The sequence below is a fragment of the Typopeltis vanoorti genome, chromosome 8, assembly GCF_054136105.1.
Source record: "Typopeltis vanoorti isolate ZY-2024b chromosome 8, IOZ_Tvanoo_1.0, whole genome shotgun sequence".
In the NCBI taxonomy this organism is placed as follows: Eukaryota; Metazoa; Arthropoda; class Arachnida; order Uropygi; family Thelyphonidae; genus Typopeltis; species Typopeltis vanoorti.
In genome coordinates, this window is record NC_143556.1 from 22743284 (window position 1) to 22759385 (window position 16102).

General features: G+C 36.5%; 1 pseudogene; it reads right to left on the reverse strand.

Annotated features, from left to right (window-relative positions):
- Positions 1-4474: 4474 nt before the first annotated feature.
- LOC150103839 (U2 spliceosomal RNA) lies at positions 4475-4587 on the reverse strand (annotated as a pseudogene).
- Positions 4588-16102: the final 11515 nt, after the last annotated feature.

The following is a 16102-nucleotide window of genomic DNA, read 5'->3' on the forward strand; positions in this document are numbered from 1 at the left end:
GGACTGACAATGAGGAGAAAATGTCCAACAAATTTTCTTATTGAAGAAATATTGTGCTGAGAAAATGGACTGGAATTCATTTGAAAGAACTTGAAACACTATTAGATTTTTTGCACTTTATGAAAGGAACTAAAACAATTCACATAACAAGATTTTTCAGAACGGAATATTTATTACAATAAGATTTGTGCGGTACTTTAAGTCACCTCTCCAAATTTTGGAACGCCGTCTCTCCGCACTACAGGAAACGGCGCCTTGGGAAAGATTTAGGATCCAATACCGTCTAGGACGCAAGGAAACAAATATAGAAAGGTTTTCAATCGAAGGTAGGGTATCCAGTCTAGTCAGGAGACCTCACCTTCTGGAATAAAAAAAATTCTCTCTCCTCATATCGAGGAGGCAGAATTTTTTATTCCAGAAAATGTTGGTTTCTTTCTTCCCCAAGAATAGAAAAAAAAAAAAAAAACAGATAAGAAAATAAATTTCTTAACCTACAGTATTCTAGCCTGGCGGCCTTAGTTACTTCTGCTTAAGATAACTTACCTGTGAATCTCCGTGATCTCTTTTGGAATAAAAGCTAGAAAAGGATTTGTCTTTGTTTTCAAACAAAAGCACAAGGCGTCCGTTATCCTACCTAACCATAATAATTTTATCGCATTTTGGAGGAGAATTTTTCTCATTTGTTGATTCGAAGTTGGAAAAACGATTCGTCCTGTTGAGAGCGAAAGCAAGAGGTGTCGCAGCGTCATCTAACGCTTTTAAAAAATCCAGTACGATGCTTCCAACAAGTCTAGAGCGACATAAAAAAGTATTGCATCAATTACGATGATTACAGGAAACATAATTCAATAATAATAATAACGATGATGGAAGTATACATTTTAAGATTAATATATTCTAAAGAAAGAAAGAACGAAAGTCGCTTAGATGCCCCGCAGCCGACCTTCCATCTGACTGCTACTTTTGACTGTTGAAAGAAGAATGACATAATCCAATAGAGAAGGTTATATTATAAAATGATGAGTGGTTTTTAGCAAAATCCTTTGGTTTTAATTTATTTTTACCTATCATTATTAAATAATGTCAAAGCACCTCCGGTTATCGGCAATCTTAAACCATTTATTCTCCTGCCTTTTAAAATCGCAATAAGGCGAACTGATTTTATCGAACATTATAAAATTAAAAATTTTATTTATGTACAGAAATACTGCGACACAAAAGAAAATTTCTCCTTTTTAATTTGGCGTAGCGCCATCTCACGGCTAGTGATGAGCAATACGTGGCATCTTCCAGACAAGCCAATCTCACTTTTCTGTGGTGTGGACTTCTTCCAGTTTCTGGCGAACCTCTCAAGTATTGGCGCTGTAAATGCATGCTTCTCCTATAAGGAGGAAATGCCAACTTAGCCTGTTATCTTTACAGACTGTCATCATCCGATGAAGAATTACCTCTTTAATTCTTTATCGAAAATAGACTCTTTATATAGGAGATCAAGTCTCGTTTTATCCCTGTACAGATGCATACGAAGATGAGTGGTTTCTCTTCACGAAAACTCAGATTTCTCATTCTCCAAAGCTGGCAAACTAGCCGGCGAATACACGAATAGACTGAAATAATAAATATTGGCGTCATAATTTATGAATGGCTAGCGAGCGGTTAGCGTATCCGCTCTCCAGCCAAAGGCTGCGAGTTCGAATCCCGCCGTGGACATGGATGCTTGTGATTTTCTCTGAAAACATTAGCGGTGGTGGTAAACGGAGTTGTTGTGGATGATTATGGTATTTGTGGTTCGTTGTAGTTGGTGGAGAAAAAGTTGTAGAGTAAGTGCCCTCCCTCGATGAGTCTTTGAACTCCCTGGAGTTGTCAAATAATAATAATAATAATAATAATAATAATAATAATAATAATCTTAGTAGCTTCAGCGTAAATCCAATGAAACCAAATTGGATGCATAAATATTAAATATTGTTATATGGTCTGTTAATATATCACTCTTATTTCTTCCTTATTATTTATTAATAACATTCTTTCGTTGAATTATTATTATTACTTGGCATCTCCATGGAGTTCAAGGATTCATTCGCTGAAGGCCTCACTGACTCTTATATGACAGTCTTCAACTTCTGGTATATAACTATATAAAAGAGGATGGTATATAGTTATATACCATCCTCTGGTTGTCGGCCTAGAGGTTAGCGTATCCACTCTCCAACCACCATATCAAGGGTTCGAATTCATTCTACCATGGGAATGTCATTGTCTTTAGGTACGAGATGAATCCTCATCGACCGATGTTAGATTAGACTACTAACATCGGTCGATGAGGACTAAGGTTTGTTCCTCCCCTCCCTAATTCTTATTATATATACTGTATTTGTATTTTTGAAACTTACTTTTTTACATAGTTTGGAAACCCTGTTCTACACACAGCTTGGAAAGTGAAGTATCACATTGAAACCAATAGCAATAAAAAAAAAAACTTATTTAAGTTAAGGGATATTATATCCCATAGTGTTTCTTAGCCGAATAAGAAACTCAAAGAGTTTCATGCCGAATATAGAAACTATATAAAGTTCGGCGATTCCAAGCGTAAGCAAATACCTGGAAAGAGCAACAACTGACCCTTGAAGGTAGTGCAAGCTGAGGCAACTCATAGAAAGGGTGGAGCAAGCTCCGATCACTATTCTTGATATTTACCCATAATTTGAACTAATAATAATTTGTGAGTTCAACAAATCTTCATCATCGACCTGTAGAGTAAGATAGGCTGAGAGTTAGCAGATAGTACGAGAGAAAAAGAGGTTGAGTGCATAGTGGTAGAGAGGCCTCAGTTGACCTGTTTTAGCTGTTTGCCCCCCAGGGGCGATTCTAAAACGGTTGTTGATTTTTCACTTTAAAAAGGAAAAATCCTGCAAAGGAAACTGTAGAGGGACTGTGGAAAGGACCTATGGGATTGTTTCAGAAAAAGAAAGATAGACCAAAAGACATGTGGAGGAACCAAGAGAGATGGAGGACGAGCCTGGCCCGAGTGATGCAGCTCACAGGGAGCTGCACCGCCTCGATGTAAGCCTTCGCAGGCCGACCCCCGCTTCTGTGAACTGTATAGAAAGAATGTTTAGCCAAAAATTATTCGTTGTTGAGCCTCTCGATCTGTGAGATTAAATGCTCTTCCTGACCTTTCGTTATTCGTACGAGAGTGTCATAGAGCGCCATTGTTTCTTCCTTTTTTAGGTCTAAGAAACCATTTAGCTGTTCTGGAGTGAACCTGGTAATGTCTTTAATGAGGAGGTCTCACCATTTGAGCTTTAAGATTTTAGGATTTGTCTTTGCTGAGAAGAAGAGCAAAGGTTCCCCTAGATTTTCTATTGCTGTTTTGAGTTTCTGTGAGGTTCCAGGATCTCCGATAAAGGCGTCCATCATTGCCGCCCCAGCTGCTCCGCCGAGAATTTCTTCGTCGTCAGTATCTTCTCTTGTGTTATGGTTGGTTTCCTTCTGTCTCCGACTCTTCTGATGGAATTATATTAGCTGGTTTCTGTTTCTTCTTCTTCTGGGCTCATTGGTCGTTTTGCTATATTGTTGCTAGCTTCCAGCTTTTCTACTTCTGTGTCATCACTCTTATTTTCTGCAGTTTGCATGTTGGGATTTTTCTTTGTGTTATGTTTCTTCTTGTTGTTTTTTTCTTCCTGCTGAATTTTGCGTGCGTCATCTTCAGTTTCTAAAGGTGGAGATTGAAGAACAGGGAAGTCTTCTTGCTCCATGGTTTCAGGCTTCTCTACTGGGGTGACTGTGGCTGGTGTAATATAGCACCTCCCATCCTTTCTGCATGCGTTCTTGATGGGCAGGTGTCCACTTTGTGGTCCTTGGGCCAACATTTGTCCAGTGCATGACTTATTGTTAGGCAGTTTACCATTACCCTAGCGGATCCGATGCTGACGAAGTTTGGAACCGCTGTTTTCATCTCGAGCGAGATGTTTACTTCACCCGACTTCCATTGAGGGTTTTCTGCATCGATTAGGACTTGTATGTTGCGTATCACACCCCATTTTACGAACACTTCGTGGATGACTTTTTCGTCACTTTGTATATACTCCAAGGGGAATCTGGGGATTTTAAGCATTTTGATAATGTTCCCCACCATAAATGGAACAATTTCCTTTCCATTACATTAAAATCCTTCGAGTAATTTGTCTCTAGTCTCGGCGCTTCTTACTACGACTTGGTATCTCTGCCACCACCAAAGGGAGTGAATCCAAAAATCTGGTCCGCACCCACGCTGTCAATGAGGGCTTTATCCAAAGGTCGGGGTCTTAGATCGGCGTCGGTCTCGATGCCGAGAGTCCACATGTGCGGCAAAACATTGGCCATAGCTGGTGAGGAGGGGTCTAAGCTAATCCCACCATTACCAAGTGTTTCTTCTTGCCCCAGTCCAGGGTTTACTCTATCTGCACTGGTCCGTTAATATCGCGAATTCCTGGTGGAATCCGTGTTCGATGTTAACTTCGCAGCACAGGTACTACAATTTGCTCTCAGCGACTGTTAAGAACAGATACTACCCACTTGATCTTAGCCAAAAGGCCGAGAAGCCCTCTACGGTAATCTTTAGTAAAAGGCGAAAGATTATCACGATCTATGAAGGGAAACATAATGTGAACTTAATTCCTAGGAGCTGTATTATTGTTCAACATTATGAGAGAAGGTCACTACCCAGACTGGTTTCGACCTTTTTTGAGGTCTCATCAGTGAGTATCAGTGAGTAGGTAGACGAAGTTAATAATAGACCAAGTTAATACTAAGTTTGTAGCGAACAGAACTTACATCCTTTCTATGAGAATTGCCAAGAGGTGTCCTATTAACGTACTAATTATAATGAAGAGCCAAAGGCTTCAATTCGGCGACATGAACTTATTTAAGTTAACGGATATTATATCCCATATTGTTTCTTAGCCGAATAAAAAACTCAAAGAGTTTCATGCCGAATATAGAAACTATATAAAGTTCGGCGATTCCAAGCGTAAGCAAATACCTGGATAGAGCAGCAACTGACCCTTGAAGGTAGTGCAAGCTGTAGCAACTCATAGAAAGGGTGGAGCAAGATCTGATCACTATTGTTGATATTTACTCATAATGTGAACTTAACTCCTAGGAGCTGTATTATTGTTCAACATTATGAGAGAAGCTCACTACCCAGACCGGTTTCGACCTTTTTTGAGGTCTCATCAGTGAGTAGGTAGACCTAGTTAAAGTTAATACCAAGTTTGTAGCGAACAGAACTTCGGCATGAAACTCTTTGAGTTTCTTATTCGGCTAAGAAACAATATGGGATATAATATCCCTTAACTTAAATAAGTTCTTGTCGCCGAATTGAAGCCTTTGGCTCTTCATTATAATTAGTACTTTAATAGGACACCTCTTGGCAATTCTCATTGAAGGGATGTAAGTTCTGTTCCGTACAAACTTGGTATTAACTTGGTCTGCCTACTCACTGATGGACCCCAATGAGGGTGGAAACCGTTGCCGGGCGGATCTGGTTTTGAGAGGCTCCACTTGGAGGTAGGTTTTTGCCTGTCTCTGAGTGAGGCCCCCGCTGAGATTATGGCTCTGCTTGGTGGTGGGGTGAGCCTGTCATCGAGTGGAACAACGCTGAGTTGGGCGATCTTTCGGGATCATCTTATTTTTAGAGCCCGCTTCTTCTTATATACATAAGGTTAAAACCGGGTTAAAGGTTAAATCTGGGAAGTGACCTTCTCTCATAATGTTGAACAATAATACAGCTCCTAGGGTTAAGTTCACATTATGGGTAAATATCAAGAATAGTGATCGGAGCTTGCTCCACCCTATGAGTTGCCTCAGCTTGCACTACCTTCAAGGGTCAGTTGCTGCTCTATCCAGGTATTTGCTTACGCATGGAATCGCCGAATCTTTCTATATTCGGGATGAAATCCCGAATATAGAAAGATTCGGGATTTCTTATTCGGCAAAGAAACAATATGGGAGATAATATCCCTTAACTTAAGTAAGTTCTTGTCGCCGAATTGAAGCCTTTGGTTCTTCATTATAATTAAAAATAAATAAACATTTGCACACTACCACATCTACCGCTCATTAAATAGTATTTTTGTTCATTAATGGCACGTATTCTATGGATGATTTTACAATATGTTGGTTGAAAATCAAAGTTTCCAGGATGAAACAAAATCCTGAAGCCACCGTATTAGTCGACTAACTCATTTTCAATGGAAAACTCTATGTGAATATTCCTCTTGTCATGATGATAATCAAGTTTATATCTTTTTTTTTATCCAAAGAGAACAATGTCCCATTGGTTTTTCAATTACAATACGACAACGTTTTTCGAAAAAATAGCACAAATCAAGTTAAACCGACTTTGCTCTTTTCACTTTTTTTTTCAATCACACTATACTTGTATATTTGCTTAGTTTGTTTCTTTCATGGCATTTAACTTTTTTTTTTTTCTGATTTCGAACATTTCTTAATATCGGTTTCTTTTAAGTATTACAAATATTAACGCAATGATTTTTATAACTTCAGAAATTATAATAAAGTGATCAAAATGAAAATTACTACTGGAAAGAGCATTGCAATAATCATGTACAGAGAGGTGTGTGTGTGTGTGTGTGTGTGTGTGTGTGTGTGTGTGTGTGTGTGTGTGTGTGTGTGTGTGTGTGTGTGTGTGTGTGTGTGTGTGTGTGTGTGTGTGTGTGTGTGTGTGTGTGTGTGTGTGGAGGAGGGGGGGAAGGACTGTTAACTGCAGTTAATACTAGCGGCCGTGCCTGATTGCAACCAAAATTTCAGTTTGCATGAGGTTATATTATGCATAATTTATTCCATATTCGCTCTTATATAAACATTCTACAGTTTATCTCCGTATTAATTTATTAAGACTAAACCATCACATACCTTAGGCTCTTTAATCTTAATCTCGAACATAAAAAAAAAGTTCGACCACAGTTTCTAGGTCTCTGCTTGGCGTCTTGCCAAGAATAGTCGATTCATACTGAAGGGAAAAAAGAAATGAAGGAAGTACGAATTGGTCGCCAACACGCGAAATCATGTGCTTTATAGCAAAATTTTTCCAACTGTTATACACGCAACATAGTTAACTAGAATGATCATAAAAGAGAAGTTAATTTTCCGACGTGTAATAATAAACAACTCATCCCACAATACGGACTGATTACCCTATTATCGGAATGGATTCTCCTCCTGTTGACATACGCAGAAGTGTCGAAGGGTTTCGAATCTGTGGGCGAACTTTTTTTTTTTTTCCTGTTTCGCTTTGCCTTCGTCAGGCAAAGCGAAACAGGAAACAAAAAACTGTCGCTGAGGTAACATTTTATGGCCAGAAAGCAGATCGCGTGATAATTTGTGACGTGTCTTTCCCTGGTCGATACTCTAAACGAAATACACACTATTAAAGGGAAAACGAAAGTACAGCACTGCTGAATCAGAAAATTGCGCAACTAGCAGTGTCACGAGGATAACCATAGCAACAAATGAAGTAGCGTGATATCATATCAGGATACATTACTTCTTTTCACAAGTGCACGTTATGATCGACGCTATTTCAACTACAGTGGTATCTCGCTAATCCGAACCTCTTTAGTCCGAAAGAAAAAAATGTTTTATTCATTACGTATTATTATTTTATGTACTATTATTTTTATTTAATAATTATTATTTTAACTGCTATTATTTATTTTATTATTATTACAGTGCAGTACAGTATTTTTTTTCATACTGTCGATGGCACAGTTTTACTGTAGACCTATGTTGATGTATGGTGTGTTTACGTTTGCTTTTTTATACTGTACAGTACGTATTGTATTGTCGGCATGAATCACCGCTGTCGTTAATGAACTGATTAGTCACCTATTGCGCAATGTTTGTGTATCTTTACGTCCTTCAACAACGACTTAGCCTAAAGCCTGGTTGTATAGTAAGTGATTTTATTTGTCAGATAAATTTTAAAAGTGACAGTTTTATCGTTTATTAACTTCATTTTTTTATTTTACTGTTTTTAACACTAAAATGTAATTCGTTAAAATGGCTACCGGGTCGAAGCCTACCAAAAGAAAACACGTAACGTTATCATTGTCGGATAAGTGTAATATAATTCAGCGTGTAGAAAAGGGTGAAGCGGCTGTACCACTTGCTACTGAATACAATGTCGGCAAATCTACAATCAGTGACATAAAATAAATAAATAAAAGACAGGATTTTAACTTATCTTTCAACCACAGAAGAGGGACCAAGCAAGAGACAAACTCTGAAAACAAGTGATTTTTCTTTACTTGATTCTGCTGTTTACACGTGGTTTCTTAAAGAAAGAGGTCGTCATACTCCCATCTTCGGAGACATTTTAAAGCAGAAAGCTAAGCATTTCCATTCATAAATTTACCCAGATCAGAAATCCAAAGCAAGTGATGGTTGGCTAGAAAAATTTAAGCAATTCCACGGTATTCGGTATGTCATCTATCAATATCAGGGGGGAAAACTATCTAGTGACTTTTCCGCCGTAGAACCATTTCAAAAAGCTTTCTTAGAAAAAACTCTTAAATTAAATTTAACCGATGATCAAATTTATAATGCGGACGAAAGTGGTCTTTGTTCGAGGTCGTGACCAGAGAAAACTTTAGCAACCGGCCGAAAAATGTCCAAAGAGCGTGTCACGATCATACCTTGTGCAAACGCCTCAGGAAAACATAAATTAAAGTTACTTATGACCGGAAAATCAAAAAAAAAAAAAAAAAACCAAAGACCGAAGTCAACGTAAAGAATGGATGAATGGTTTCATCCATCCTTTCCAAACTGGTTTCATCCACTTTTATTATTGGATAACTGTCCTGCATATCCTCCTGCAGGTGAATTGATTAGTGAGGACAGACATTTTACGGCTGTTTTTGCCTTAAACTCTACTCCATTGTTGCAACCAATGGATTAGAACATAATCTTCTTCTTCTTCTTCTTCTTCTTCTTCTTCTTCTAGAGTATTCTGCAATTGAGCAGGTTCTTCTCTTAGTAGCAAAAACTTTTCTTCCACCCACTTCTGTTCTGAGCCTTCTTTTTCAAGGTCGTGTCTCCATTCAGCATGTCATCTAGCATTGTTTTCCTTACTCTTCCTCTTTTTCCGTCTATTTTTCCTTCGATGGCATCTCTGATTATTCCATTCCCTCTCAGAATATGTCCAATCCAGTTTCCCTTTCTTCTTTTTATCCTCCTCAACAAACTTCTTTCTTCTTCTACTCTTTTTATGACCTCTTCATTAGTTATTTTATCTGTCCATTTCATTTTTTTCCATCCTTCTCCAAATCCACATCTCAAAGCTTTCCAAAATCTTAATTTCTTCTTTCTTCAATGTCCAAGCTTCAGCTGCATAGAGGGTAACACTCCACACATAACATTTTATTGCTCTTTTCTTTAGGTTTCTATCCATTTTACTTCCGAATAAATTCCATTTTCTATTATAGGCATCTCTTCCAATCGCTATTCTTGCTTTTATGTCACTTTTACATCTTCCAATCACTGCTAATAACACTTCCTAAATATTTAAATGTCTTTACTTGATTCAATTTTTCCCCATTAATTCTGATATTTGCCTCTTTCCTTGCTATTTTCATTATCATTGTTTTTCTTATGTTAATTTTCATTCCATAATTGATAGAGGATTCCAGTAATCTGTTCAACAGATGATGTAGTCCTGTTTCAGTATCTGATAATAATGCCTTGTAATCTGCGTATCTTATTGCAAATATCTGTCTACCTCCCATCTTTATTCCTTCTTCCGAATTCTCCAGTGCTTCTTTTGACATTGTTTCAGAATACATGTTAAACAAAATTGGTGACATTCTTACTCCTTGTCCAATGATACCTGGTTCTGTTGTACCATATATGTCTCTCACCATGACAGTTTGTTCCATATATAGTGAAATAATTAGCCTTCTGTCTTTCCAGTCTATACCAATCTTTTCCATTAGTTCCACCATCTTATCCCATTTTAAAAAGTCAAAAGCTTTTTCAAAATCTATATAACAGATATTAACTTTATTCACTTCCAGACTTCTTTCACTTATTATTCTTAACAGTCCAATGGCACATCTTGTTCCACTACCCTTCCTCCCTTCCTGAAACGAAACTGATCTTCTCCAAGAAATTCTTCCACCTTAGATGCAATTCTTCGTGTTCAGATTTTCATAAATATTTCTGATGTATGGGAAATGAGGCTTATTGTTCTAAAATCCGTGCTGTTCACTGCATTACTTTTCTTTGGTATAAATATTAAGGTGATAAAATCTTTTGGTAATTCTGCTTTGTTATAAATTAAATTTATTATTTTATTAAATATCGTAAAGACCTACTTTTAAATGTAATTTCCAAAAATTATGCCGTTACCACATCAATAAAAAATATAAATTTGAAGGATGTAGCATTCTCAGTTACTGCTGCTTGGGAATCCTTCGAAGCAATTCGAGCGTCATGGAAAAAACTATGGCCTTCTAGAATTTACCAAGATAAATTCAAAACGTGCATAATTTGGTTAAAAATATAAATCCGGATGTTGAAATTTCACACACAGATGTTACGGAATGGATTACGGGTAGAACTGAAAGTGAATTCGAAATCAAATAAGATACTGAAATTATAAATATGACGCTACAGAATGAATTAGAAGACGATGATGATGATGATGATGATGAAGAACTCAAAGAAAAAAAAAAGTAAAACATGCAGAGGCAGCTGACAGTTTTAATGTGTGTATAGAATGGGGTAAGCAGAATGATACTCTATTCCACAAAATTTTATTGCTAATGCAATTTATTGCTCCTAGAAGAAGCATAAGAAAAAAGTTTAGCTTCCAAGAAACAAAATAAAATCAGCTTTTTTTTTTTACAAAGAAATGAAAAAAATTTTCTGAAAATAAAAACCATTTGGTATGCAAATAACCCCACAAATGAAGATAGATACACTACTATTTGCAGATGATTTAGTATTAGCTAGATTAGAAAATGATTTACAAACGTCATTAAAATGATTAAATAATATCTCAAAACAATATATATATGACAATATCTAAAGAAAAAACAAAAGTAGTAGCATTCAAAGCAGAAAACTCAATAATAAGTAAAATATTGATAGATAATAAAACATTAGCACAAATAAATACTTTCAGATTCTTGGGATGTGATTTATCATACGAAAAAGAAAAAGACAGACGCCAAAAATATCAAACTTTGTGAAAGTAAATGGCATAATAAATAATATATTTAAACCATCCCTGGTACAAAAACACACTTGAATCAGACTATATAATGTCTTGTCAAAACCAACTCTACTATACGGAAGCGAAACATGAACCATAAAAAGGAAAGATGAAAAGCGAAATCAAACAGATGAAATGAAGTTTCTCAGAAAAACAGCTGGATATACTAAGTGGGACCATAAACAAATGAAGAAATCTTACAATCCCTGAAAATAAAACCAATTAATTACTACATAAGACAGTATAAACAAAAATTTAAAAAAAAAGAAGAAGAATAAGCCTTCTCTTGTATATTTTATTTGACAGCTGATCAGCAAAAATTTAGGCGGAATGAATTATTCAACAGACAGCTGGACAGAAAAAGAAGAATATTGTCAATTTAATATCAGAAATAAACAGACAAAATATAAACAATATGCCTGTTTTTTATTATTTGCATTTATTATATTATAGATAATAACTTTTTGTTATTATCGTATGAGAATTATGATTGTAGAACCATCCTTTTCGTAATTGGTATGAATAAAAGCTTTGTAAATGGCTCAAGATTCAGAACCCTGTTACAGTGAATACTACAGTCACGAAACGGTGTATCAACACCACTTATTCGCTTCATACTATTCGATAGACTGTGCTGATTTAAATTCAGGTCATTGATTCGTGACCAAGAACTTCGCGACTATCCATGAGCTGGTTCTTATGAAACGTTAGCTTTTTGGAAGAATATATGGATCACTATAGGTTCCAACCTACTTCTCTGGTCTACTGAATTAGCTGGGAATAATGGATGTTTTATCTTTCAATATCAACAACAAAAAACGGATGCAATCTCTGTTCTATATTTAATTTATATTTAATATTTTAACTATTTGGCACTTTGGCTACTAAAAATACCCGTTAGTTGTTGAGAACTTAGCGCATGTCAAACTCAGAGAGTATTGCAGCTCCTTTTCCATCTAGGTTGGGAGTTGTATGCTAACATTTGTGAACATTGTTAATTCCTTCTCATGTGTTCGGAAAAAGATATTGGGGAAAAAAAATTCCTACAAACATTATCTGCTCTGTACATCCAAGAAATTAGGCTTATTCTTTTCGCTGAAGGTATGCTTGACCTTCATTAACCATTACACATAAAAATTACAACTCCGTCCAACCATCGAGGATTGCATTTGCATTTAGGACGACATTCGCAAATCTTTGTTCACCACAACAAAAGAACAGCTTAATTGACCAATGATTCATCAGCAACCACTTGACTCCGCATGCTTTCACACAGGCTTTAAGTTATTGTAGTTGCTTGCATTTTTTACAAATATTTCTATAGTCAGTGTTCATGACAACTGGTGTCAGCAACTCCGCTACTCCTGTAATTCCTTGATGGCGAGACCTGTGCCACCAATATCTATTTACAACCCTATGCTTTCCGATTGTTATTATTGTTATTACAATTTTATTTTAACCATTTTCATCCGTTTTAACCTATGCCTTTGAGCCACATTGATGCAAATGACAGCAGATATTTCAATGCCAAGATTTAACAGCCTTTTAAGTAAAATAATTGTTATTATATTAAAACACCTTAAACTTTTTCCCTGAATCCCTTGTACTGCTTGGTGTTTCAGAAGATTTTTGTTAACTTGTATGGCACATTTTGATAACTTGTTTTATATTGCTTGCCCTTGGCCTTCCCTTATATTGTTCCAGTAAGATGCAAATTAGAAGCATGACTAAGCAGCATTGAAACCTGTACAATACATTGGCTAACCCTTATAGTAGACATTAGCATTACTCTCGACCATGCTTCTTCAAAAACTAACACAGAACTTGTCAGTACAACATAAACCATACCATAAACTCCCCAACAAGAAAAGAAAGAAATACTCAACATTTCACTAACACAATCATGCATTGATCATATCAACATACGGGCTTTCATTAATATACGTGTCCGCACGTGATCGATGGAGGACATGTATAGGTACACTCTTCTGCATCTGGTAAACTGAATAAGCAACTACTCTTTTTAAATACCTCGATATTATAATTTGAATTCTACAAAATAAAATTAGGTTTTGGTTTCATATCAATAATAGCATGTTAGAACAGCTTGAGTCTTCATAACGGACTATATAAATTCCGTAACAGCAACATCCCAATAACCTAGAAATTCTTCGCAATTTTTATCTTACCCGAGGTGTGATTTTCTTAGAATTCAACCAAATTTGGTGACGGTAGATCTTTGTGAGGAACGTCTCGTTCCATCACATTTCGAAATCGTTTAATGAATTTGAAATACGATGACCAAATCACACTGGCCTAAACGTAAAGTGCATTTAGGTCAGTGTGGTTAGAATGCAAGTTGATCTCCTATTTGCTCTAGGAGATGGAGAATGCATATGATCTAGGGGTATTTGTGAATATTTGAAGGCCGCATTTCAAAGTTTGTGCGTATCCTTTAAAGAATTTCTAGCTGGGGTGAGAAAATCACTGATAAATCGTGATAAGGAAGTAATAATATGATTGTGTATGGCATGGAACCTGCCGCATCTCTATGGCACATTTTATTATTCACGTAACGATTTGTGAGATATGGACGAATTTCGATACGAACATAGATTGACGAAATGTAATATTGCAGGTATTCGTAAGATGAGGTGGTGTGATCATGTGACTGGGATATAAGTTCATCTTACCAACATAAAATCTTAACGCAGAAAAAATAATAGTAAGTTGTGGCGAGTAAACAAGTCGAAGAAATACAATATTTTTTTAAGATTTCATTGTTTTAAAAGTGGAAAATTACTGAATGTAATGCGTGGCTGCTGCCTGAGTGAGCGCAGTATGAAATATGTAAGAATTGTCTGTAATTGTAGAGTCGGTAAATCATCCTTAACCGGTATGAGACGAACTCAAAGGCGCGTTACCAATGCCGGAAACCGGTTACGCTTACGGGAAATCACCCTCAAGTCGTATTGTATGACCTATCGCATAAACCAAGGAATAATTGTCGTTAACGAATTTTCTTTCTTTTAGTATTTAACTGACACATAACGTTTATTGAAGTAATGTTTAATGTTGCAATTACTCAAAATGTACTCAAAAATCAGAAAAAAAATCAAAACTCAGAACATTGCTGTTTCATAGAGTGAAGCAAAATGCTTTTTTTACTCATCTTTGTCCGATACCTAAGAAACAATGAAGGGGGGGGGGAAATTATGAGTGTTTTGCTCACCCTGTGAGGGTATGGGGATTATGTATCTTCACTTGATGCTAAAATGTCTTTAGGTCTTTTATGTTTGTCGAAGTCTGTTTCTTTGTAGTTTGCAGCTTGTTTTACGAGATCATTAGGTTGTGAAGTCATTTTCAAGAACTTGGCTGCTAACGAGTGTAAGAACGAGAAGATATATGGGATATTTGTGTCCCTATGGAGCTGACCGTTTCTGGCGAACCATGGAGCATTTAGTATCATTCGTAAACAGTTGTTTTGAAATTTGCAGTTTTATAGTTGCAATTTAAGAATATTAGTATTGGAGGTATGGCGCAAAGCTGGAGAAGCATATGTAATTATAGGACGATTCACCATCTGATAGAGTAGCAGATTGTTACTTGTTGAATTTACTGTGTCTGTTAAGGTAGAGTTGGGCGATGGCTTTGGATACCTTTGCACATACAAGTATGTTCTTAATATGGTTGCGGAAGCTTAATCTTTTGTCCGGTAGTATTCTGAGATATTTGGCTTCTATTTGTCAGTGAAGAGTACAGCTATACTTTTCTGAGGGTTAACTTGCAATCTCCAGTCGGAGAACCATTGTTCTAGTTTTAGAATGTTTTCTTGAAGATTTTTGGTTACAAGGTGTGGATGAAGTGATCTTGATAGTACAACCATGTCGGCTGCGTAAAGGGCTATGACGGATGACATGAAGTCATGGAGGATATCTGCCATACAGATTGAGAATAAAATCTGGGACAGTGAAGTTCCTTTTGGAACCCCAGCCAAAATACGACGTTGGGTGGAGATTGTTCCATTTATCTTTACCTGCATTGCTATTCATGAGATATCATTTGATTAATAGTATCAACTTCAATGGAATGTTAGAAATAATGAGTTATACAGCAGCCCATAATGCCAAATTTTGTCCAAAGCTTTTACGATGTCGAGAAATACGGCTCCGGTGTATTCTCTCCAATTGAATCCCGTGGTGATGTATTCGATCAATCTGTGAATTCATTGGGTGTGTTATAATATCTACGAAAGTCAGTTCATGTTGGGTGATTTTCTGGTTGTCCACTGAATCTTGAAGTCTGGAGAGGATGATTTTTTCATTAATAGTTCCTAGATATGAAAGCAGGCTAATGGGTATTCGTAATGAGGTAGATGAGGGTCTTTGCCTGGTTTATGTAATGGGACCGTATCAGCAATTTTCCAAGAAAGAGAAAATTATTGTAATCTGAGGATTGCATTTATTATGTTAGTGATATATAGCATCGCATTAAGGGGTAATAATTTGATAACTTTGTTTGTGATGCCATCAGGACCTGGAGCTTCTTTATTCTTTAGGTGCTTTAAGATGTCAATTATTTCCACTGGTGAAGTAGACGTGATCAGGATGGAATTATTGTGAGATTGTTTTAGTGTGCATGGCGACGAATTCTGTATATATGGTTGATATTTAAGTTCTCATATGCTGGTTTACTAAACTCTTTGCTATGGTTACTGCTTTTTTAGCATCCAAGTGTACATGGACCAGATCTGATTGGAAAGGGTAAAAAAATCTCCTCTGTTAGGAGTTTCCAGATAGAGTGATTAGTAGGGGTGAGAGATAT